The following is a 16,220-nucleotide window of genomic DNA, read 5'->3' on the forward strand; positions in this document are numbered from 1 at the left end:
GGGGACGGGGGCCAGAGGTCTTTCTCAGCCCAGATGGGGTTGGACTACAACTCCCATCATTCCTAGCTAGCAGGACCAGCGGTCCGAGATGACGGGAGTTGTGGTCCAAGCCCATCTGGGGCATTCAAGCCAGGCTTTTTCGCTCTCCCGTCAAGAGCCAGCCGGGCGCCGCGTGGGCGCCTCAGTCTGCCGCGGTCTCTTCTCGGCCGCCGGGCGCAGCGAGAGCCAAGCCGCAGGCCAGCAGCCGCCGCCGCCTTCCCCGGCGCAGCCTGCAGGGGCTCCGGGGCTCCGGAAGGAGGCGCTCGCCTCCGCGCCCTTCGCCGCCGCCGCCGGCCCACCAGGGAGGCGCGTCCGCCCCTTCGCCGGAGCCGGGAGGAGGAGGCGGCGCGCGGCCAGAGCAGCTCGGGGCGCCCGGGGCAGCAGCAGCCGCCGCCTCCTCCTCCGCCCGCTGCTGCGCTGCGCTGCTTTCCCGCAGCCGCCGCCGCCGCCCGGCCTCTCCCTCGGCACCTTGGGGCCCCCGAGCCCCGTCCCGCGGTGAGTGTCCGGGGGGGGGGGGCAGCCCGACAGGTGAAGTTGGCGCAGGAGCTCCGCTCGGGCGAGACTCGGGCTGCGGGTTCTGGGCCGGGGAGGGAAGAACCAAGATCTTGCCCGAGGGGCGTCCCGTCCTCCCCGTCCTTTGGAACTCCCTGCCTCTTGAAGATTTTGCGCGCACCGTACAAATCCCCTCGCTCCTATTTCTTTCGGGGATGCTTTCCGCAATCAAATTAAGCAAGCTACTTTTCTCTCCGGTGTCTTTTTATTGGGGAAAGGGTGGGGGCTCTTAGTTTTGATTGCCCTGTTCTGGTCGCATGACTTCAATTGTTCTTTTTAGCTGTAGCTTAAAGGAGATCTGTAAATAAGAGCAAACAGATCCCTCGCCGGGCGAACGAGACTCGCATTCTGGCGTTTCAGGGGCATCCAAGAGGCTTCGCGAGTCGGGCGACTGACGGGCTCCCCTTTCAGGGAGAGAGAGATCTGGCTTCTTCCTCCCAACTCCTTCTGTCCTTCTGTGCTCCTCTCCTCCTGGAAAGGGTGCCAAGGCTCTTCACAGAATTCAAGCGGACAGGCTCTTGTGCTTGGAGCTTCCAGTCTGCAGTTTGCCAGAGGAAGGGAGAGGTGAGCAGGTGTGTCTGTTTTTTGGCTCGGGGTATATCCATCACATGGAGATCAGCAGGACTTCAGGAAGCTCTCCTCAAATCAGGGGTGGGGAGCCTGTCACCCTCCAGCCCTTGTGGGACCCCATCCCCCTGGCCAGAGATTATGGGAGTAGCATTCCAGCAGCATCTGCAGGGCCATGGCTATCGTGACTGACGTGGCACGAGGGGAACCTGCCGGCGGAGAGAAGCTCTCTAGTATGGATCTGGTTTGAGAGAGCCCTCACTTGTCTGGGATGGGTCAGGGAGCGCACCTTTCAGTCCTTCCCAGCACAATCCCACCCTGTTGTGTGTGGCTATGGAAGAGACCTTGAATGCTAGCGGAGGACAAGCTGACGCCATCGGGTGCAGGAAAGCTTATGCCTCAATACATTTTCTTAGATTTAAGGTGCCCGGAGTCTTTCCCCGACCCCCTTACCCCCAGAAAGAGTCTAGTCCAGGCATAGGCAAACTTGGCCCTCCAGATGTCTTGGGACTTCAACTCCCATCATCCCTGACCACTGGTCCTGTTAGCTAGGGATGGTGGGAGTTGTAGTCCCAAAACACCTGGAAGGGAGAGTTTGCCTGTGCCTCGTCTAATCCTTGTGTCAATGTTGTCTCTGAACGGAGGTCTGTCTCTGGTGGGCTTGCTGATTCAGTCCCTCCTCCGAAAGGTTTGCCCTGAAATTGGTTCTCATTGCCAGCTAATATAATAAAGAACTGCGTGCCCTTGAGCATGTGCAGAGTGTCTTTCTCTCCATTCAATAGCTACATAACAGCAGCACTCTCCCTGCTTGTGATGCCAGCCTTAGATCAGGGGTCCTCAAACTACAGGTCGTGGTCCAGATCCGGCCCGTCAGGGTCCTGAACCCAGCCTGGCCAGCAATTGCAGAACTCATCGCTGTCTGATGGGTCTATGGCGAAAGGAAGTACAGCATCCCATGTGCGAGTGCGACCTTGGCATCCGGCGTCTGTTCATAGCGCGTGTGGCTGGTTGGTTGTGGGGAGGGGGGCGGTGTGCATCCAACAGGAGGGATGATGTGATCCTGCGCATGCGCAGCAGGCTGGTCGGCGCTTTTGCATTCTCTCTCTCTCTGGTCCGTGGCTGAGAGTTCCTTTGGCTGCGCTGCGTGAGGCAAGAAACTTGAGTGAGGCAGCCACGGGGGGGGGGGGGGGAGGTCAGCCACCCCCTGCTTTCCCTTTTCAGCTGTTATGCTCTGAGGCGGGACAGGAAAGTGGCCACTTTGGGGCTGGGGAGCCTCATTCCGCCGCCCGGCAGAGCAGATGGGAGGAGATATTGACCATCTCATTAGCCAAAAGCAAGTCCATACTTCCCATTGAAATACTTATAAGTTTATGTTGATTAAAATTGTTCTTCGTTTTAAATATTGTATTGTTTTTCCTGTTTTTTGTGCACCACAAATAAAATATGTGCAGTGTGCATAGGGATTCGTTCATGTTTTTTTCAAACTATAGTCCGACCCCCAACAGTGCCTGAGGGACAGTGAACTGGCCCCCTGCTTAAAATGTTTGAGGACCCCTGCCTTAGACCCTGGAGATAGTCGTCATGGCTGGGCACTAATAGCCACTGATGGCTTTTTCCTTCAGGAATTCATCCTGTTCCCTGGTAAAGCCATGCAAGCTGGTGGTCACTGCTACTTATTGTTGGAGCAAATTCTGTAGTTTAGCTGTGTATGAGGAACTTCTTTAGTCTGCCTGGAATCTCCCAACATTCAGATTCATTGGATGGTTCTGGGATCCAGGTAGGATTAGGAGAGAGTGAGATGGAGAGCAGCATCTCTCTCAGTGAAAAACGTTTCTGGGGCAGAATGTGCGCCACCTGGATGCACGTGAACCTGAGCACCTCTCATTTTAACATTCAAGCCTGTTCCCTGCACCCCACATTTTCAGACTTTGATTTGCGTGTTGCGTGTGCCACAGACTTGGCCAGCTCACACAGCTCTTTATGGCTGTGTGGTAATGACAGGAGCCGAGGAGTGACTTGACTGAGCTCTGTGAACACCAGCAGGGGTGTGGCAGGGACTATTCTTGGGTGGGTGAGAAGACTTCATAGGAGCCTCCTGTTTCCTCTTCTCATTGGAGTCTAGCCCCAGGACTTTTCCAGTTCTCCTGCATTGATCTGCTTCAGAACCTATTGTGTTTCCTAATGGGGGGGGGGGGCTCATTGGAAAGCTTGGTCGCTTTAATTTCTTTCCCACAAGTTTGGCATATGGAGTTGACTTGTCTTTCCAAACTGATTCTGTTTTGATTATAGTAGCAACTATCTAGATGCCTCCAGGAAGTTTGCAAGGTTGCTTCCCTCTTTGGTATGCTGTCCCAGTGATATAGTGCCCCTGCACATGGAGGCTTCATTTTGCTCCTAGGAAGTGAAATAGTTCCTTCAGTCCTTCAGGCTGCAAAGGTAGACTTGATAGTTACAGACGATGCATGACAAACATCATCAAGCCAGCTTCTCAGAAGTTGCAAAGCTTCAAAGCACTGCAAAATTCCTCACCCCGTATTTATTGAAAGCAGAATTAATTATGAAGAATAAGCAAGCTTAATTTGCTAGTATTTGGCATTATTGGTACACTTTTCAGAATTCAGCTTTTCAAGACACAGAATTTGTATTTCATATATAATGTAATATTTAGGGTTGTAGTCGATGCTAGTCCTACTCAAAGTAGACTAACTTAACTTAATGGGCATGACTCAGGACAGTATTCAAATTGCGCGTTCCATCCGCACAAGGATTTCTGCTTGTGTGACAGAACTTCATCCCCGCTCCTTGTCCTACATCCTTCCCAGATCAGCTCCAAAGGGTTGGGGGAATCTCTAGAACAGGCATAGGCAAACTCTGCCCTCCAGATGTTTTGGGACTTCAACTCCCATCATCCCTGACCACTAGTCCTGTTAGCTAGGGATGATGGGAGTTGAAGTCCCAAAACATCTGGAGGGCCGAGTTTGCCTATACCTGGAAGGAAAGTTGGACTAGATGACCCTTGGGTCCCATTCAGCGCTAAGATTCTATGTTGCGCATGTGGGAATCCTTGCACTGGCGGAACATGGGCACTTAGGCTTGTGTCCCCAGTGTAGCACTAACAGGTTTCTTTATTTTGGTGGGTTCGCTATGCTTTGAACTGAGTTGGATGCAACTCTTAGTTCAGAGAATATGCATGGCCCTCAGGCCTCCCCTTGAGCTATTCAGGATCTGCTCCCCCACCCCAGGGTGTGTTTTGGAGGAAGCTGCTCTCCAGACAATGGGGGAAGCTTTTACTTTGGATCAGCTGCCAAGTGCTGATCCACCCCAATATTTGATCCAGTCCAATAGGGAAAGCAGCAACCTCCTAATCCTGCTGCAATTACACATAAAGCCAAGGTTTGGGGCTGGGCTGCTGTAAACCCAGTTCTTCCTTCTTTCCTTCCAGATGAGGTGTTAACTGTTTGCTCATATATCCATTGCTATTTCTCAGTTTATTACCAAGGTAGATCTGGCCCTAAGTTTGATCCTATTCAGGCTGCATTAATGTGGGGCATCAGGAGTGTTGTGTTAGCATTTCCTCACTTTACTGTTGAGCGGAGTTCAGGATTTCATGGTGGACTAGTCTCCTGAGAAGCTATGTGGGTGAACAGAGGCTGGTGTGACTCTGCTGATTCTCTCAAGTGAGCTGAGGGTGTCAGAGGGAAAGTTTTGCCTTTCCTTGGGACGCTCGGGCTCAATTGGAGGCTGTTGCTGCATGCCTTAAAATAGCCAGTATTGTAAGGTAGGAGCAAGTCTCTCACAAATAAAGCTCCACTTGCCATTTGATCACTGTTGTTCTTTCATCTGGTCTCTTTTTATCACTGTTAAATCTAATGGCTAACATGGTTCCGTTCAGCTTCTTTTGTTTCAGCCATTTCAAAAGGCCATGAAAAACTTAAATCATCAAAAGATGAGTTGTTGTTGCCATCCATCTGTCTCGGCAGACAATGGAGTGTGCCTCTAGGGGTGAAGTCAAACTGCTAGAGAATCACAGCACCTGCTGTGGCTGCAGAGATCAGGAACTCCCAACTGCTGCTTGCCTCCCACATTGTTTTTGCTGCACTAGCAGCATCAAAGTGACTTCTCTGGGGCGCAAGCCTGGGCCGTGTGTCTGGAGGTCCTGGGCTGCCCGGATAACAAGACTCCCCTCTTTCTCGGCCTCACTGATGGGGTCCAAAGGAAAGCAGAGAAAGATGTTTAGCATCAGCTTAGCTGAAGGAGTTGCTGGAAGGAGACGTACAAGGTGCCATCCAACTGTCTTCAGGACTCCCCTCCGGACTTGTGTAGCCTTTTCTTCTCTTGCATGATTTCCCGCAAGGCAGCAGGCATGGATTTTTCCTCTGTGTGTGTTTTCCCCCAAAGACTTTCTCACGAATGAGTATAGCTTAACTTAATGTAACTTTAAAGAAATCTAGGGTTCTTCTGTGATCTAGTTGATAGCATTCCATACTCTGATGTCAGCATGTTATAGACAAAGTATCCAGCAGGCTCTCCGCCTAGTCACAAAACCTATGTGGCCAGAGTTCCTGAATGGGTGCAGAGCCTACGGCTGTTGCACTAAGGCTCCCCTTTCAAGCAGCGGTGGAGAACCAATCCTCCGGGCTACATGGCTGCTCCACACCACTTCTTTGGAACATTCTGCTTTGCATGCAGAAGGTCCCAGGTCCAGTCCTCCAGTATTTCCAGGTAGGACTGGGAGGGTTCCCTACACCTGGAAAGCTGCTGCCAGTCAGTGTAGGTACAACTGAGGTGGATGGGCCAGTGCTCTGACTCCCTAGAAGGCAGCTTCCTATGTTCCTAGATGTTGTTGCATTGGAACTCCCTTCACCTCTGACAGCTGGCCATGCCAGGGGCTCTTGGAAGTCCAAGGACACCTGGAGGGCCATCGGTTTCCTGTCCCTACTTTAAAGCATTGCACTTAATGTGCAGACACTGGGATGCGTGGCCAGCAGTGGGGGCAGAGCTCAGTCGCTCTGTCCTCTCCATGCATTAGATGTACACAAGGAAGGGGAATTTGACCGCTGTTAGTGAGCAACAGGGAAATAACACGGCTTGCAGGCTTCCCTCTCACACTAAGTAAAAGGGCGATGGATAGTTTTTAAGACTATAAGAAGAGTCTGCAAGTTCTGGCCAGCGGCCCATCGAGTCCAGCATCCCCTTCTCACTGTGACCAACCAGGTGTCCGTGGGAAGAAAGCAAGCAGGACCTGAACGCAACTCTCGTGAACTGGTGTTTGGAGGCATCCCACCTCTGGCAGTGGAGGAAGAACATGACCCTAGCCTTATCCTCCATGATTTTTGTCTAAACTCCTGTTTAAACCAACCAAGCTACAACTGTTTTTAGGGTACCTTAAAAAACACACACCCCTTTTATGAATGAATCTTTTCCTCTGTGCATGGTGACTTAGGGCACACAGTGGCAAATTCCAAGTTGAGCCATTGTAGTAATGGATATGGTGCTCTTGTGCAACACCCCCCCAAACCAGAGTTTCTGTGGTGAGGAAAGTGATGAGGAAATGCCCTGGAAAGTGTGAGATAACAGTTGCTTCACACCCAACCCCATGTAACCTCCCCACCAACAAATCAGAGTGACTGCTCAGTGGACAGGCAATGCCATATATCCTCCCTACAACCTTTGTGCAAACAAATCAGAATAAATGCTCAATAACAAGGCTGCCTGCAGTGACATCAGATGCTGCTCTCTCCTTAAATCTCAGCAGTGCTGGCTTGCACTCGTTGGGCCTGGCCGGCCAGAAGGCAAAGAGACCAGCAGCTGGTGAAGCCAGAGCCAATGACTGGCAGAAGGAACTAAGGCTTGTTTTGTCTCTTTCCTCTGCCCTGCCAGCTCTAAAAAGGAAAACTTCCCCATATCTCTTGAGGAAATTGTGTGGATCTTTCTTCTGGGCTGGGGAACTGCCTGTCTCTCTCCCGCTCCTCCACCTTAATATTGGGATTTTTATTTTAAGCAAAGAATGTGCCAGAATCTCCCAGTCCTCCTTCCTAACACAATGTTCTCCCTTTCTCTGATATCTCATAATTTCCCACACTGGTCTGGTTCATTTACTACATCCATGTCCCTCTGTTCCCCCAAAGGGCTCAAAATGTCATTCACGGGCCTCCCCACTTCTTCCCAGGGGCAGACTTTGGTAATATGGTGCCCTGAGCAAGGATTTGGCACCCCCTAACTTTGAGTAAAATATAAATATAGGTTGCAGCATTATTATTATAAATATAGGTTGCAGCATTGTTGTTGTTGTTGTTAATTCACCCTCTTGGCTTGGCACCCTGTGCTGCCCCTTCCTCTGTATTTGATCCTCACAGCAACCCTGTGAGGTGAGGTAGGTTAGGCTAAGATAGACTGACTGGCCCAAGGTTGCCCAGGGAGCTTCATGGCTGAGTGAGGATTCAACCCCTGGCTCCCAGGTCCTAGTCTGACGCTCTAACTACTCCACCACACTTGCTGTCACTTGATCTTGGCAGGATAGTTCCGGCTCCCAGGCTGAGCTACAGATCTGTTACCAGTTTTTCAGCTACTGCGAAAGGGTCCCACCTGAGGGACCTACCTGTTTGGGGGACGTGTGGGACATGGGGCTTCCAAATGTTTTTAATGGGCAGTGAGCGGCCCTCCCGCCTCTGTCTGGCCTCCTCCAGATCACTCTGCTCCCAGGCCTTGCTCCCTTCTTCTCCAGCTCTTTTGCCTGGCTGGGATGTGTCATGGAGCTGCAGTAAAAGCTCTTGCCTGCCTGAAGGGAGAGATGTAGGAGCAGAAACGGTTGACCTTTGTGTAACTGAAACGACATAAAGATGGGAGTCACATCCGCTGCCCCACCCAGGGAGATGCCTATGAAGAAATGCAGCCTTCAGGCTGACAATGCCCCCGCCACTCCTTTCAATGTCATATTTAGGGTTTCAACCGCCTTGACCGGTTGAGGAAGCCTATTAAGATGGACACATTTCTATTTTTTGTTTTGAAGAATTTATAAACTGCTTGATTAAAAACAAACCAACCCCTAAGTAGTGCGCATAAAACAATTAATAATATACAAATAAAACCAGTAAAGTTTTAAATATTCAAAACTAATTTTATGTCTGGATAGGCATGCTGAATGGTTTTTTAAAGCAGTTTTCTGAAGGCGAGTTTCTGCCTAGTGTTTATAGGCAGGGAGTTCCAAAGCACAGGTAGCTGCCACAAAACAAGACAGACACGCAGATGCAGAACAAATATCATGTCGCGCTTGTAAAAGTGCACAATCAGCAGATCAAAGCGGTTGAATGGGTTTGTAGCGGGCAAGGTCCCAAGCTGTTAAGGGCTTTATATACTGATAATAAGACCTTGAATTTTGTCTGGTAGCAAATCAGCAGCCAGTGCAGATCTTTGAGCAGAGGCATCATGTGCTAGCAGGATCTCACTCTTGTTAGCAAGATGGTCACACACTGTGTTTTAACAGAGGAAGCTGCAACAGGTGAGTTCTGCTTGAGCCATCTGTCACTCATCCTTCAGGCAGAAGACACCTGAAAACATTTAAACATTTAAAGTGGTGCCTGCATGTTATTTATTTTATTTTTATGCGTAATCTGCCCTAACCCTAACCCTAACCCTAACCCTAACACAATCATAGAATACCACAGTAAGGCAGCAGCAAAGGAATCAGTCCTTAAACCAGCTAGGTCCATTGTTGTTGTTGTTGTTTAGTCATTTAGTCGTATCCGACTCTTTGTGACCCCCTGGACCAGAGCACGCCAGGTACTCCTGTCTTCCACTGCCTCCCGCAGTTTGGTCAGACTCATGTTTGTAGCTTCGAGAACACTGTCCAACCATCTCGTCCTCTGTTGTCCCCTTCTCCTTGTGCCCTCCATCTTTCCCAACATAAGGGTCTTTTCCAGGGAGTCTTCTCTTCACTACATCACTACTGGGAAAACCATAGCTTTAACTATACGGACCTTTGTTGGCAAGGTGATGTCTCTACTTTTTAAGATGCTGTCTAGGTTTGTCATTGCTTTTCTCCCAAGAAGCTAGGTCCATAGGTCTGAACAAAAAGTATGTCTTAGATGTCTACAGCTGCTACTGGGGTGGAACAGATGTATATTTCCAGTGGCAAGGAGTTCCACATTTTTCACATCTGTGGGGCCATGATGAAGGAGGCTCTGTCTTGTATGTTTATCATTCACTTTAAAAAAACAACTTTTTTTAAAAAAACAGTTGCAAAACATGCTGTAGGGATCCAAGAAGGGAAGGATGTGCAAAAGATAATAGCACATAACAAAATAGTGTAACACCAATATAAAATACAATGATTTCACATATAGCCAAAAGAACCAGCTGTCTACTGGACCTGCAGACCAATCTGGGATTACCTGGATTAAAGCAAGAAGGGTTTTGCATGTGCCAAAAGCACACAATTGTTGGACTCTCCCTCACCCCATCAAAAAGTTTAGTGGTAGAAAATCTCTCCCCATCCCAGCTAAGGACAGGCTATTGGTGTTCCTCACTAGGAGTGGGGAGTAGTTTCCTACTGGCACAAAAACATGTACCAGGAAATTCTTCCCCTGAAGACTTTATTTGTGTGTCAGAGGTTTGGGGGCTGTTTTCATGGGCTGTTAATGGTAAAGGTGGAAAGTAACTGCCACATGGACAAGGTGGACTTCAGGCAATTTCTCTCAATGCCTCTCCATTAATGCCCCCTGTTCTTGGCTTGGCTAGTCCTGGGCTGTGTACACACCATACATTTAAATTGCTTTTTATCCCAAAGAATCATGGGAGTTGTAGTTTGTTAAGTGGTGGGTAGACTACAGATCCCAGGATTCTTTGGGAGAAGTCATGTGCTTTAAATGTTATTAGGCCTGGCTTTGCTTAACTTTTTCAGGATTCATTCATTTCTTCTACATCTTTTAGAGAGCTTTTGGAGTCTTCTACCAAAGTCCTATTCAGATCTACTTGCTTAGCTTGCAGAGTCTGGTGCTGCCTAGCCATTTACTAGGGTGGCCAGGTGCCCCATATTACAGAGGGGAGTCCTCTGTTTCCAAGGGCTCTCAAAGGTTAGTCCTCTGTTTGAAGGTGGCCTCTATTTCAGGGGTGGAAAACTATGGCTCTCCAAGCTGCATCTCCCATCACCTGACCATTGGGTGATGGGAGTTGTCATTCAGCAGCATCTAGAGCAGTGTTTCCCAAAGTGGGTGATACCCCCCCCCCGGGAGGCATTGGCAGGATCCAGGGGCAGAGTAGCCTCACAGGCAATGGGGGAGGCGCTGAATAAAAATAAGGGAGCAGTGGAAGAGAGAATAAAATTTTGAAAAACCGTTTGTACGTGTCTCATCTGCTGTGTAATGATGCTTACCCTCTGACCGGGCGCCGTTGCAGGACAGCAATAACGCCTCCCCTGGATCTGGTGGTTGTGCTGGAGGCGAGGGGTCTTCCTGGGCTTGGGGGAACCCTTTTTGGCTCCACACAGGCCCAGGAAGTGGATTGCAGCTTGCCTGCTTATTTGGCCAACCTTGTAGGAACATAAAAGAACACAAATTTGCCACTGCATCTTTCTGTTTTCTTAAAGAAGGTAGATTTCCAGGGGGCACTGAGTATTTCTTTTTCTGAAAAGGGGCTCTACACCAAATAAGGTTGGGAACCTCTGATCTGGAGGGTCTTGGGTTCTCCATCCCTGCTCTGTTAGAATGGCAGTCTGCTTTAAAGATAAAAGGACTATTAGAAGAAGGAGTATCAGCCTTGACGTTTCCACCAACAAGTGGACTGTGACAGGCCTGCTTAAGTCACAGCCTCTTCCTTGTGTGCTGAGTTATGTTTGCATTCAGTGCAGATAAACTAGGGCTTGTCCACTTATGGTTTTTCCCCTGTGATGCATTTTTCTTTCTTTTGTGATGTATAAATGGCCACCCTACCATTTGCTGGGCCCCCGTCTTTGGCTTTTAAGTGTCACTGAGCAGATATGAGTGCAGTAGGGTTGTTGTTCCTGAACTATGCAAGGAACAAATGCCACCCCAGATATAAATAAACTCCCTGGCTCCCACCACCACCTCAGACACTATGTAGAGATTAGGGAATGGGGGAGAAATTTGATTCCATTCACATTTAATGGTGACTCTACATAATTCCATAGCTGTCAACCGTTCCTTATTTGGCGGGAAAGTCCCTTATCCCAGCGCCGTGTCCCGCTGCTGTCCCTTATTGATGATGTCCCTTAAATTCCCCGGGTTTCAAAGGAAGCAGCTCCTCTCCCCTCCCTCCCTGCCAGCCAAGGAGGAGGGAGGCTCCAACTGTGTTGCTTGGCTGCCCGGACCGCCCCCCTCCGGCCTCCTCTCACCAGCCTCGGCCCCCGGGAGCCCCTCCCCACCGGGACTGGCGGGAGCCTCGGGCTCTTCCGCCGCCATCCTCCTTGTGGCCGCCAAACTGAGCATCTCTGCCTTGGGCCTCGCCTCTGCCTGGCGCCACCACTCCCACTAGGCCAGGGGTCAGCAACCCACGGCTCTGGAGCCGCATGTGGCTCTTTTACACCTTTGTTGCGGCTTCGGGGTGGATACTAGCGAGGGGAGGAGGCGCATTGTGCGCCCTGACACTCCCCACTGTGGCGGGTGCTGTACTGGCTGTGACGTCGCATGGGGGCGGTGCGTGTGTTAGTCACGCACCGTCCCGACGTCACCTTCCCGCCCGCTGTCAGATCGCGGCTCCGGAGATATATTTGTTTTAAATGTTGCAATGGTTTTGCGGCTCCCAGTTTTTTTTCCCTTCGGAAACGGGTCCAAGTGGCTCTTTTTGTCTTAAAGGTTGCAGACCCCTGCACTAGGCCATACTGCAGCTGTGCCGCCGAAGGACCCGGATGAGATGGGCAGCCTGGTGCAGCCTATGAACTGCTGAGGAGCCTTGAGAGGAGAGCGAGGGCAACCATAGAGAAAGCAGTTCAGAGAGAGGAGGAGGAGGAGGCGTGAGCAGGTGTTCCAAGGGCTAACCATAGAGGGGAAAGCGGAGTAGGACCGCAAGCGCTTCTCCCACAGATTTGTAGTGGTAGACTAGCATAGATGGTCCGATCTGCGGGTTTACTTCGGGCGCTATTTCCCCCCCCCTTCCTCCCGCCCCGCCTGATGGAACTGAGAGCTGCAGATGGAGCACGGGAGAAAAGATACAGAACTGCAGCAGCATCTTCGTAGCTTGGACTTCGTTTTGCGCCAAAAGTGGTTGCTGCTTCGAGTTATTTCATTGCAGGGTTTCATCAGCTGGTGTCTTCAGCAGCAACTCTGGAAACAAAGGGCTAAAAACCGGCGCTGCTCTCCCAAATTATCTGGTCCCTTTTCACTTCGTATTTCAGTTGGTTGACTAAAATCCCTTATTTTGGCTGCTGATCCCTTATTTTCGAGGCTGCTGGTCTCTTATTTTCAAATCTGTAAGTTGACAGCTATGCATAATTCACACTTTCTGAAACAATACATGAACCAAAAGGCAGTCAGCCTTCTTTGAATCTTGCAATGCCATTTTCCAGGCACGTAATGTTGTGTATGCTAAGGTAAAGTGTGCATTAAAATGCATGCATTGATGAAAGTAACATTGATGATGTAATGCAGAAATTCATTACATTAGGGAAAATGTTATTTGCCAAAGTGTATAAATTATGCAAAATTGCATACAAAAATGTGTATGTTGGAAATTCACAGGAAAAGGCTTATGAGGACTTAAAAAACAAATGATGCGGAAATGCAGAGAACTGAACATAAGATTGAAAAAATGAGAAATTGACAGAAACAGCAACTGATTGATTCACCCACCCCTTGTGGAGACTTGGTTCATTGCGGTCGTAGCCCCTGGGCCATTGCCAGCAAGGTCTATCTGCCCCCCCCCCCTGCATAAACAGGCCGTGGCATGCTCAGGGAGGTGTCAGCCCAGCATCCTCTCCTGGGAGGTTGTGCTTCGCTGCAAACTTCCCAGCCTCAGCTGCAAAATATATGAATCAGGTCTTGTGGCTGTGAACTTCCTGCCTGGTTCTCCGGGTGCTTTTGCTTGTCTTCTGCCTCCCCACCAAAGCCTCCTGGGCCAGCACTGCTCTCCCCCTTCCTGCTTCTTGATGAGAAGGAAGCAATATGGTGTGGCCTACGGCACCAAATGTCTGGCGCTGACAATTGCTTGCATTTCTGGGGACCTCCCTTCCTCTCCTAGATCTAGGAGCCACTCCCACCCTGTAATGAGCCCTCTTCTTGCTCCTCAAGGCAAAGTGACCTCCTGCTTTTTTGCTATCTCTCAATTGTTGCTCCATAGTTGTGGCAGTTAAGGGACACGGGTGGTGCTGTGGGTTACCGTTAAACCACAGAACCTAGGACTTGCCAATCAGAAGGTCGGCGATTCGAATCCCCATGACGGGGTGAGCTCCCGTTGCTCGGTCCCTGCTCCTGCCAACCTAGCAGTTCGAAAGCACGTCAAAGTGCAAGTAGATAAATAGGTACCACTCCGGTTGGGAAGGTAAACGGTGTTTCCATGCGCTGCTCTGGTTCGCCAGAAGTGGCTTAGTCCTGCTGGCCACATGACCCGGAAGCTGTACGCTGGCTTTATTGGCCAAGGGAGCCAGCGTACAGCTTCCGGGTCATGTGGCCAGCAGGACTAAGCCACTTCTGGCGAACCAGAGCAGTGCATGGAAACGCCGTTTACCTTCCCAACCGGAGTGGTACCTATTTATCTACTTGCACTTTGACGTGCTTTCGAACTGCTAGGTTGGCAGGAGCAGGGACCGAGCAACGGGAGCTCACCCCGTCATGGGGATTCGAATCGCCGACCTTCTGATTGGCAAGTCCTAGGTTCTGTGGTTTAACGGTAACCCACAGCACCACCCGCGTCCCTTAACTGCCACCACTATGGAGCAACAATTGAGAGATAGCAAAAAACCCCAGAGTCGGCCACGACTGGACCTAATGGTCAGGGGTCCCTTTACCTTTACCTAGTGGTGGCAGTTATGCCCATTTTCTGCCTCATTCTAGCTGATACACACACTGCCATTGCTGCTTCTCCATCCCTTGTTGTTGTTGTTTAGTTGTTTAGTCGTGTCTGTCTCTTCGTGACCCCATGGACCAGAGCACGTCAGGCCCTCCTGTTTTCCACTACCTCCCGCAGTTTGGTCAGACTCATGGTAGTAGCTTTGAGAACACTGTCCAACCATCTCGTCCTCTGTCGTCCCCTTCTCCTTCTCTTCTCTTCTCATGAGGTGGCCAAAGTATTGGAGCCTCAGCTTCACAATCTGTCCTTCCAGTGAGCACTCAGGGCTGATTACCTTAAGAATGGATAGGTTTGATCTTCTTGCAGTCCATGGGACTCTCAAGAGTCTCCTCCAGCACCATAATTTAAAAGCATCAATTCTTTGGCGATCAGCCTTCTTGATGGTCCAGCTCTCACTTCCATACATCACTACAGGGAAAACCATAACTTGAACTATACGGACCTTTGTTGACGAGGTAACGTCTCTGCCTTTTGAGATGCTGTCTAGGTTTGTCATCACTTTTCTCCCAAGAAGCAGGCGTCTTTAATTTCGTGACTGCTGTCACCATCTGCTGTGATCATGGACTTCTCCATCCCTGGAAGTCCATAAACCTTTAAGCAGCTGCTCACAATCTGGCTGGCTGTCTTTGGAAGACTTGTGGCCAAATTGGAAGTTGCATGGAAGTTATGGAAGGAAAGCCATGTTGCAGTGGGATGTTTTCCTCTCTGTGGCTTCAGGAAGAGGAGATTAGCATTTGGGAATTGTGGGAATGTCAGAGAATTCTGTCAAAAACAGACCTGGGAGTGGAATTGCAGTGTTGATGCTCTTGCAAGGTAAACACAACAGAGAGTACATTGCCAAACATGGAGCTCTGCATGACGTCTGGTGTGGACCTTGGGCTGTGTGGGGAGCAGAAGCGGGGTTAGAGGGCCTCTTGGGACTGGTTCACATGTGTGAACCAATCTGGATAAGCTAAATATCAGAAGAGCATTTATTTCATTAGTCTACAGAGCATAACATGCATGCTCATCACTTGATGGCAAGTAGTCACTTGCATGTGAGAACAGGCTCTTGCTCGCTCCATCTGGCATGGCCATCTTCCCAGCAGGCCAAGCATCATACAGCTACGCTGGCAGGAGTTCAAAGTAAGTGTAGCTCAAAACATCTGGAGGGCACCTGGTTGGGGAAGACTGCTCTAGAGAAATCTAGCAGTGAAAATGAAGGCATGCAACAACATATTTTATTGGGCTCCACTTACTCAGCCTAGATGTGTGCTGCTGGGAATATGCTACTGTTGTTACATATTTAGCAGTTATGATTGCAATTATTTTAATTAATAGCCATTCCAGGTTAGCCCTTTCTAGTCCGCTTTGCTGTCACATTCTTTGTCATAAAAATCTAGGGTCACCATTGCTCACTTTGTTGCAGTTGAGATTCCAGGTTAGGAGAAAACATGCCCAAGCAAAGCACAGGCAATAAACCATCAACCTGACTGTGAGGGACAGAGCAAAAGAAAAGTTGGATTTATAACTTTTATTATCACCTGGAGAGCATCACTGCAGCTGCTGTTACTGCTCCTCCAGGTGTCTGACATGGTTAGATCTGCAACTTGCTCTGCTTAGAGCTCCTTTCCTTGTCAGGCACTTGCGGTTGGCAAGGAGGAACCTGCAGGCGGGGAGGGGTGGGGGGCGGAAGTGAGGTCTGTGACAGGAAGGCAAATGTAGGTCGCATCATGTGGTCTAGGAAGGAACCAACTGTTTTTCAGTCTTCAAGTTCCCCTTCTGGAGGGTGACTGTGCAGGAGAGGAACAGGGCTTTGGGGTGTGCTGAATCTTTGGAGACAATTGCTGCACCTCAGTTTGGGGGTTGTAGAGGTAGGTCCAGGATTTGAGGTCTCCTGAGCAGAGCTGGGGCTGCAATTGCTTTGAGAATTGTGTGGTTTGGGGGTTCTAGCCCTGACAGAAAAATTGGGAAGCCCACTTCTAGGGTCCTTGAGTTGACATTATGGACTGTGTTTCTCTGTGAGGGAAATTGCAAGGTGCTGGAGAAGCCATTTTATTTAAAAA

The 16,220-nt window shown here is 49.9% G+C and overlaps 1 protein-coding gene across 3 annotated transcripts in view; it reads left to right on the top strand.

Annotated features, from left to right (window-relative positions):
* Window positions 1-481: 481 nt before the first annotated feature.
* The window catches only part of PDLIM2 (PDZ and LIM domain 2), a 60,609-nt gene continuing 44,870 nt past the window's right edge, over window positions 482-16,220 (top strand). For 2 of the 3 annotated variants that reach the window (XM_081891083.1, XM_081891085.1), the window contains exon 1: window positions 482-534. The gene's annotated coding sequence lies outside the window, so the exon portion shown is untranslated. Of the gene's footprint in view, window positions 535-15,906; window positions 16,029-16,220 lie in introns of those variants that run through there. The other variant, XM_081891084.1, reaches the window with a different exon arrangement.

The sequence above is a fragment of the Podarcis melisellensis genome, assembly GCF_964234715.1.
Source record: "Podarcis melisellensis genome assembly, chromosome: 15".
NCBI classification, from domain to species: domain Eukaryota; kingdom Metazoa; phylum Chordata; class Lepidosauria; order Squamata; family Lacertidae; genus Podarcis; species Podarcis melisellensis.